The sequence below is a fragment of the Hydractinia symbiolongicarpus genome, chromosome 1 (genome assembly GCF_029227915.1).
Source record: "Hydractinia symbiolongicarpus strain clone_291-10 chromosome 1, HSymV2.1, whole genome shotgun sequence".
In the NCBI taxonomy this organism is placed as follows: Eukaryota; Metazoa; Cnidaria; class Hydrozoa; order Anthoathecata; family Hydractiniidae; genus Hydractinia; species Hydractinia symbiolongicarpus.
The window spans coordinates 2,806,355-2,815,963 of record NC_079875.1 but is presented as its reverse complement, the minus strand read 5'-3'; the positions used below and the strand labels follow the sequence as shown (position 1 = coordinate 2,815,963).

Genomic DNA, 9,609 nt, shown 5'->3' with positions numbered 1-9,609 from the left:
TTTCCAAAACTACATTTCATTGTCTTTCTAACGGTATCAGTCCGTTTGAGTTTCAACGGTTGCGTCACATATTCGTACCAACATGTATTTAGCGATATTTTTCTGGTATTATTAGGTTGCATCGCTTTTACCAGTGAAACGATTGACTGTGGGACTTAATTGAACTAATTCTGGACTTTGACTTACGAATGTGATAAATGAGGTAATTGCACACCAAGACATAACATTCTTCTTAATTTGACTTGAATGCTGGAACTCAGCGATTACACTGGGCTCTGTGGTAGCGCTATAATTAAAAATTTAGATAAATAAGTCATTTTTTACTGTGGGACCAATCCTAGCTGTTAGTGCGCCCCGAGAAAATAGAGACAGCTTCCAAAACTACATTTCATTGACTTTCTAACGGTATCAGTCCGTTTGAGTTTCAAAGGTTGCGTCACATATTCGTACCAACATATATTTAGCGATACTTTTCTGATATTACTAGGTTGCATCGCTTTTACCAGTGAAGCGATTGACTGTGGGATTTAATTGAACTGATTTTGGACTTTGACTTTATAAATGAGATAAATGACACAATTGGAATCGAAAAAATAACATTATTCTTAATTTGACATGATTGCTGGAACTCAGGGATTACACTGGGCTCTGTGGTATCGCTATAATTAAAAATTTAGATAAATAGAAGCAGTTCATTTAAAAATTTAGATAAACAATTCTTTTTTTACTGTGGCACCAATCCTAGTCGTTAGAGCGCGCCGAGGAAATGGAGGCAGTTACATAAACTACATTTCATTGACTCTCTATCGGTATCAGCCCGTTTGAGTTTCATCGGTTGTGTCACATATTTGTACCAACATATATTTAGCGATACTTTTCTGATATTACTAGGTTGCATCGCTTTTACCAGTGAAGCGATTAATTGTGGAATTTAATTGAACTGATTTTGGACTTTGATGTCATGAATGTGATAAATGAAGCAATTATACTCCAAGAAATAAAATTCTTCTTAATTTGACTTGATTGCCGGAACTCAGCGATTAAATTGGGCGTTCTGGTAGCGCTATAATTAAAAATTTTGATAAATAGTAGCACTTCATTTAAGAATTTGGATAAATAAGTCATTTCTTACTGTGGGACTAATTCTAGCTGTTAGCGCGCGCTGATGAAATAGAGACAGTTTCAAAAACTACATTTCAATGACTTTCTAACGGCATCAGTCCGTTTGAGTTACAACAGTTGCGTCACATATTCGTACCAACATGTATTTAGCGATATGTTTGTCATATTCCTAGCATTGCATCGCTTTTAACAGTGAGACGGTTGAGTGTTGGCCTTAATTGAACTGATCTTGGACTTTCACCTTATAAATGTAATAAATGACACAATTGGACTCCAAGAAATAACATTATTCTTAACATGACTTGACTGCTGGAACTCTGCGATTACACTAGGCGCTATGGTAAGGCTTTATTCAAAAAATTAAATAAACAATTCTTTTTCTACTGTCGGACCAATCGTAGCCGTTAACGCGCTGGGGAAAAAGAGACAGTTACATAAACTACATTTCATTGAATTTCTAACGGTATCAGTCCGTTTAAGCTACACCGGTTGCGTCACATATTCGTACCAACATGTATTTAGCGGTATTTTTCTCATAATACCTAGGTTGCATTTCTTTTAACAGTGAAACGATTGACTGTGGGACTTAATTGAACTGATTCTGGACTTTGACCTTATGAATGTGATAAATGAGGCTATTGTACTCCAAGAAATAACATTCTTCTTAGATTGACATAATTGCTTGACCTCAGCAGTTACACAGGGCGCTGTTGCAGCGCTTTGTTTAAAGATTTACATAATTAAGTCAATTAGTACTGTGGGACCAATCCTAGCCGTTAGCGCACGCTGAAAAAATAGACACAGATTTAAAAACTATATTTAATGGACTTTTTAACGGTATCAGTCCGCTTGAGTAACAACGGCCGCGTCAGATATTCGTACCAACATGTATTTAGCGATATTATTCTGACACTAGTCGATAAGGCCCGTGGAAAAATCCACTTAGGCAAAAGGTCAATGAAAAAATAGGTTGCTTTATATAGATGTTTTGCTGACGTCAGCAGTGCATATACAAAAAAAAAATGTTCTTAAAATCTTACACCAAATCTCAAATGTCAAATCGCATTAAATCCTCCACACAAATCTTACACAAAATAAAAAAAAACAGCTTGCAAGGTGCAAAATCTAGTTGGTAAAAAGTTACAACAATGACACTCACAACATCAACACTCACAACACCCACAAAACCGACAGTAAAACACCGACAGTTACAACACCGACAGTCACAACACGGATAAAAACAATGTTAGAAATAACGCATCTCAAATATGTATATCTTATAAGTGATTATGTTGAAAACCCTCAGTATTTTATTCTGAAATGTCAAAAAGGAGGCCTGCAAGAGTTAGCACAAATCAACAAAAATAAGTTCTTTACACATTTTAAATATTATACAAAAATATGAAAAAGCCATAGTTTGGAAAACATCAAATTTAAATCTATAGAAAAATTTACACAAAATGTAAAAATCAACCAATTCAGAACAAAAAAAATTATTTTTTAGTATGATGATCCATACTGCCCTTTACCAACAATTTTAAACCTAAATGTCAAAAAATCAATAAGCAAAGAATAAACTTGAATCAACAAACATTGTATATATACGGTTCATAAACAAAAGTTTACACAAAATGTAAAACAGATCGGTTTTTGAGAAACACATCTAAATCAACAAAAATAAGTTCATTCAGCATGTCGTATATTGCCACTACCCATTAATCTTCCACAAAAAGGTTATGAAACACATCAAAATTTTTAAAAAAACAGTCATTTCAGTGCATACAGTCCTCGCGTTTAGATTACAAAATATAAAAAACAAAAAAAGTTTCAGTCAGAACATTAAGTAATTTTTTTATCATCAGCAAACATTTGGTATAGTATACGAAATATAAAGACAAAGTTGTTTATATAGTCTGAAGATATACTTAGTGTACGAAAAGCTTAACAAATAATTACTTTTTAACTTTCAAACTCGTTTTATCTTTTTCTTAATTAGTAAACTATGGCTGTTATTTTTACCGATAAGGACATCAGCTTTATAACAGCTTACAGTGAAGTTTGATTCTACAAAGATTTGTTCTTTTAGTATATATATTGCATGTGGTCTATTTCCACAAAAGTTTACACAAAATATCAAAAAACAGCATTTTGCAACACAAACAATATGAACTGACACCCATACCATCCTCTCATAAATTAAAATAAAGTCATAAACCCACGTAAATTACCAATCAAATGTCTACAAAACAAAACAATAAAAATAACTTAACACACACGCTTTAAATTCTGAAAAAAATTATTCCACTTGTCATATTGCTTGGGTCCCCTTGTTAAGTTTACAGGAAATGTGAAAATAATTATACTCTCAAAAAAATACATCCTACTATTCTGCAAAAGTTCAAGTCTTTGAAAGATTTTGTAGGTAGCTAGCTAGCTTGTTACATCATAATTCGTGCTCATAAAAGAAGAAAGGTTTGGAAACTAAGGTAGCTAGCTATAGATAATTAAAAAAGAGGAATAACAACATAAGTCATAGGTTAGGGCTAGCCATGGGGGGATGGGAAGAGTAGGATCTGGAGGCTATAACATTAGCTAGCTAACAGTAGCTAAGACACCCCCAGTTAAATATACTTAGACTGGGAACATTTAGCTAAAACTAAAGCTAGCTATTTATGCTTAGTAAAACACATATAAAGAGAAACAATAGTAATGTAAAAATAATAACATTACAGTAAGTTCAACAAACCAAAGTTTTCCGTTTGTTAGTCAGCTAACAGCTTTATGTAGCATTTTGAATTTTTAGGACAAACACATTAGTTACGCGCCAGGGGATACATTAATTATGCAACAAAAACATAAACAAATATGGTGGCTAGGTTGTTTTTTTAAAAAAGCGGTAAAAGTTAGCGGTTAAATTTATTTCAGCAAATCAAATTGAGTCGTTTTCATCACGTGACGTAAACAAAGTAAACCCGCTAGCAAAATGGACAAAATTTTTTCGGCAACATCAAAGAGAATTTCGGCAACATCAAAGGAAATTGACGATATCAACTTTGCCTGTTACAGACACACGGAACTGGCTTATTATTATAGAGATTACTATGTTGCAACGCTCTTAATCGTGAAACGATTGACTGTGGGACTTAATTGAACTGATTTTGGACATTGACCTTATAAATGAGATAAATGACACAATTGGACTCCAAGACATAAAATTTTTCTTAATCTGACTTGATTGCTGGAACTCAGCGATTAAATTGGGCGCCGAGGTAGCGCTATAATTAAAAATTTATATAAATAGTAGCACTTCATTCAAAAATTTAGATAAATACGCTATTTTTTACTGTGGGACCAATTCTAGCCGATAGCGCGCGCCGAGCAAATGGACACAATTTTCAAAGCTACATGTTATTGACTCTCTAACGGTATCAGCCCGGTTGAGTTTCAACGGTTGCGTCACATATTCGTACCAACATGTATTTAGCGATATTTTTCTCATATTCCTAGCATTGCATCGCTTTTAACAGTGAAACGGTTGAGTGTTGGCCTCAATTGAACTGATCTTGGATTTCACCTTATAAATGTAATAAATGACACAATTGGACTCCAAGAAATAACATTATTCTTAACATGACTTGACTGCTGGAACTCAGCCATTACACTAGGCGCTATGGTATGGCTTTATTCAAAAAATTAAACAAACAAGTCTTTTTCTACTGTCGGACCAATCCTAGCCGTTAGGGCGCTGGGGAAAAAGAGACAGTTACATAAACTACATTTCATTGAATTTCTAACGGTATCAGTCCGTTTAAGCTACACCGGTTGCGTCACATATTCGTACCAACATGTATTTAGCGGTATTTTTCTCAGAATATCTAGGTTGCATTGCTTTTAACAGTGAAACGATTGACTGTGGGACTTAATTGAACTGATTCTGGACTTTGACCTTATGAATGTGATAAATGAGGCTATTGTACTCCAAGAAATAACATTCTTCTTAGATTGACATAATTGCTTAACCTCAGCAGTTACACAGGGCGCTGTTGCAGCGCTTTGTTTAAAGATTTACAAAATTAAGTCAATTAGTACTGTGGGACCAATCCTAGCCGTTAGCGCGCGCTGAAAAAATAGAGACAGATTTAAAAACTATATTTCATGGACTTTCTAACGGTATCAGTCCGCTTGAGTAACAACGGTCGCGTCAGATATTCGTACCAACATGTATTTAGCGATATTATTCTGACATTACTATGTTGCAACGCTTTTAATCGTGAAACGATTGACTGTGGGACTTAATTGAACTGATTTTGGACATTGACCTTATAAATGAGATAAATGACACAATTGGACTCCAAGACATAAAATTCTTCTTAATCTGACTTGATTGCTGGAACTCAGCGATTAAATTGGGCGCCGAGGTAGCGCTATAATTAAAAATTTAGATAAATAGTAGCACTTCATTCAAAAATTTAGATAAATACGCTATTTTTTACTGTGGGACCAATTCTAGCCGATAGCGCGCGCCGAGCAAATGGACACAATTTTCAAAGCTACATTTTATTGACTGTCTAACGGTATCAGCCCGGTTGAGTTTCAACGGTTGCGTCACATATTCGACCAACATATATTTAGCGATATTTTTCTAACATTACTATGTTGCAACGCTTTTATTCGTGAAACGATTGACTGTGGGACTTAATTAAACTGATTTTAGACTTTGAACTTATGAATGTGATAAATGAAGTAATTATACTCCAAGAAATAACATTCTTCTTAATTTGACTTGAATGCTGGAACTCCGCAATTACACTGGGCTCTATGGTAGCGCTATAATAAAAAACTTAGATAAATAGTAGCACCTCATTTAAAAATTTAGATAAATAAGTCATTTTTTACTGTGGCACCAATCCTAGTCGTTACAGCGCGCCGAGGAAATGGAGACAGTTACATAAACTACATTTCATTGACTCTCTAACAGTATCAGCCCGTTTAAGCTACACCGATTGCGTCACATATTCGTACCAACATGTATTTAGCGGTATTTTTCTCATAATACCTAGGTTGCATTGCTTTTAACAGTGAAGCGATTGACTGTGGGACTTAATTGAACTGATTCTGGACTTTGACCTTATGAATGTGATAAATGAGGCTATTGTACTCCAAGAAATAACATTCTTCTTAGAATGACATAATTGCTTGACTTCAGCAGTTACACAGGGCGCTGTGGCAGCGCTTTGTTTAAAGATTTACATAATTAAGTCAATTAGTACTGTGGGACAAATCCTAGCCGTTAGCGCGAGCTGAAAAAATAGAGACAGTTTCAAAAACCACTTCCATTGACTTTCTAACTGTATCAGTCCGTTTGAGATTCAACGGCTGCGTCACATATTCGTACCAACATGTATTTAGCGATATTATTCTGACACTAGTCGATAAGGCCCGTGGAAAAATCCACTTAGGCAAAAGGTCAATGAAAAAATAGGTTGCTTTATATAGATGTTTTGCTGACGTCAGCAGTGCATATACAAAAAAAAAATGTTCTTAAAATCTTACACCAAATCTCAAATGTCAAATCGCATTAAATCCTCCACACAAATCTTACACAAAATAAAAAAAAACAGCTTGCAAGGTGCAAAATCTAGTTGGTAAAAAGTTACAACAATGACACTCACAACATCAACACTCACAACACCCCCAAAACCGACAGTAAAACACCGACAGTTACAACACCGACAGTCACAACACGGATAAAAACAATGTTAGAAATAACGCATCTCAAATATGTATATCTTATAAGTGATTATGTTGAAAACCCTCAGTATTTTATTCTGAAATGTCAAAAAGGAGGCCTGCAAGAGTTAGCACAAATCAACAAAAATAAGTTCTTTACACATTTTAAATATTATACAAAAATATGAAAAAGCCATAGTTTGGAAAACATCAAATTTAAATCTATAGAAAAATTTACACAAAATGTAAAAATCAACCAATTCAGAACAAAAAAAATTATTTTTTAGTATGATGATCCATACTGCCCTTTACCAACAATTTTAAACCTAAATGTCAAAAAATCAATAAGCAAAGAATAAACTTGAATCAACAAACATTGTATATATACGGTTCATAAACAAAAGTTTACACAAAATGTAAAACAGATCGGTTTTTGAGAAACACATCTAAATCAACAAAAATAAGTTCATTCAGCATGTCGTATATTGCCACTACCCATTAATCTTCCACAAAAAGGTTATGAAACACATCAAAATTTTTAAAAAAACAGTCATTTCAGTGCATACAGTCCTCGCGTTTAGATTACAAAATATAAAAAACAAAAAAAGTTTCAGTCAGAACATTAAGTAATTTTTTTATCATCAGCAAACATTTGGTATAGTATACGAAATATAAAGACAAAGTTGTTTATATAGTCTGAAGATATACTTAGTGTACGAAAAGCTTAACAAATAATTACTTTTTAACTTTCAAACTCGTTTTATCTTTTTCTTAATTAGTAAACTATGGCTGTTATTTTTACCGATAAGGACATCAGCTTTATAACAGCTTACAGTGAAGTTTGATTCTACAAAGATTTGTTCTTTTAGTATATATATTGCATGTGGTCTATTTCCACAAAAGTTTACACAAAATATCAAAAAACAGCATTTTGCAACACAAACAATATGAACTGACACCCATACCATCCTCTCATAAATTAAAATAAAGTCATAAACCCACGTAAATTACCAATCAAATGTCTACAAAACAAAACAATAAAAATAACTTAACACACACGCTTTAAATTCTGAAAAAAATTATTCCACTTGTCATATTGCTTGGGTCCCCTTGTTAAGTTTACAGGAAATGTGAAAATAATTATACTCTCAAAAAAATACATCCTACTATCCTGCAAAAGTTCAAGTCTTTGAAAGATTTTGTAGGTAGCTAGCTAGCTTGTTACATCATAATTCGTGCTCATAAAAGAAGAAAGGTTTGGAAACTAAGGTAGCTAGCTATAGATAATTAAAAAAGAGGAATAACAACATAAGTCATAGGTTAGGGCTAGCCATGGGGGGGATGGGAAGAGTAGGATCTGGAGGCTATAACATTAGCTAGCTAACAGTAGCTAAGACACCCCCAGTTAAATATACTTAGACTGGGAACATTTAGCTAAAACTAAAGCTAGCTATTTATGCTTAGTAAAACACATATAAAGAGAAACAATAGTAATGTAAAAATAATAACATTACAGTAAGTTCAACAAACCAAAGTTTTCCGTTTGTTAGTCATCTAACAGCTTTATGTAGCATTTTGAATTTTTAGGACAAACACATTAGTTACGCGCCAGGGGATACATTAATTATGCAACAAAAACATAAACAAATATGGTGGCTAGGTTGTTTTTTTAAAAAAGCGGTAAAAGTTAGCGGTTAAATTTATTTCAGCAAATCAAATTGAGTCGTTTTCATCACGTGACGTAAACAAAGTAAACCCGCTAGCAAAATGGACAAAATTTTTTCGGCAACATCAAAGAGAATTTCGGCAACATCAAAGGAAATTGACGATATCAACTTTGCCTGTTACAGACACACGGAACTGGCTTATTATTATAGAGATTACTATGTTGCAACGCTCTTAATCGTGAAACGATTGACTGTGGGACTTAATTGAACTGATTTTGGACATTGACCTTATAAATGAGATAAATGACACAATTGGACTCCAAGACATAAAATTTTTCTTAATCTGACTTGATTGCTGGAACTCAGCGATTAAATTGGGCGCCGAGGTAGCGCTATAATTAAAAATTTATATAAATAGTAGCACTTCATTCAAAAATTTAGATAAATACGCTATTTTTTACTGTGGGACCAATTCTAGCCGATAGCGCGCGCCGAGCAAATGGACACAATTTTCAAAGCTACATGTTATTGACTCTCTAACGGTATCAGCCCGGTTGAGTTTCAACGGTTGCGTCACATATTCGTACCAACATGTATTTAGCGATATTTTTCTCATATTCCTAGCATTGCATCGCTTTTAACAGTGAAACGGTTGAGTGTTGGCCTCAATTGAACTGATCTTGGATTTCACCTTATAAATGTAATAAATGACACAATTGGACTCCAAGAAATAACATTATTCTTAACATGACTTGACTGCTGGAACTCAGCCATTACACTAGGCGCTATGGTATGGCTTTATTCAAAAAATTAAACAAACAAGTCTTTTTCTACTGTCGGACCAATCCTAGCCGTTAGGGCGCTGGGGAAAAAGAGACAGTTACATAAACTACATTTCATTGAATTTCTAACGGTATCAGTCCGTTTAAGCTACACCGGTTGCGTCACATATTCGTACCAACATGTATTTAGCGGTATTGTTCTCAGAATATCTAGGTTGCATTGCTTTTAACAGTGAAACGATTGACTGTGGGACTTAATTGAACTGATTCTGGACTTTGACCTTATGAATGTGATAAATGAGGCTATT

At 34.0% G+C, this 9,609-nt stretch overlaps 1 long non-coding RNA gene across 1 annotated transcript; it reads left to right on the top strand.

Annotated features, from left to right (window-relative positions):
• The first annotated feature begins 1,779 nt into the window (after positions 1 to 1,779).
• LOC130630438 (uncharacterized) lies at positions 1,780 to 6,808 on the top strand. Its single transcript, XR_008982073.1, has 2 exons — positions 1,780 to 2,490; positions 6,605 to 6,808. It is a non-coding gene; the product is annotated as an uncharacterized LOC130630438 (long non-coding RNA).
• The last annotated feature ends 2,801 nt before the right edge of the window (positions 6,809 to 9,609 follow it).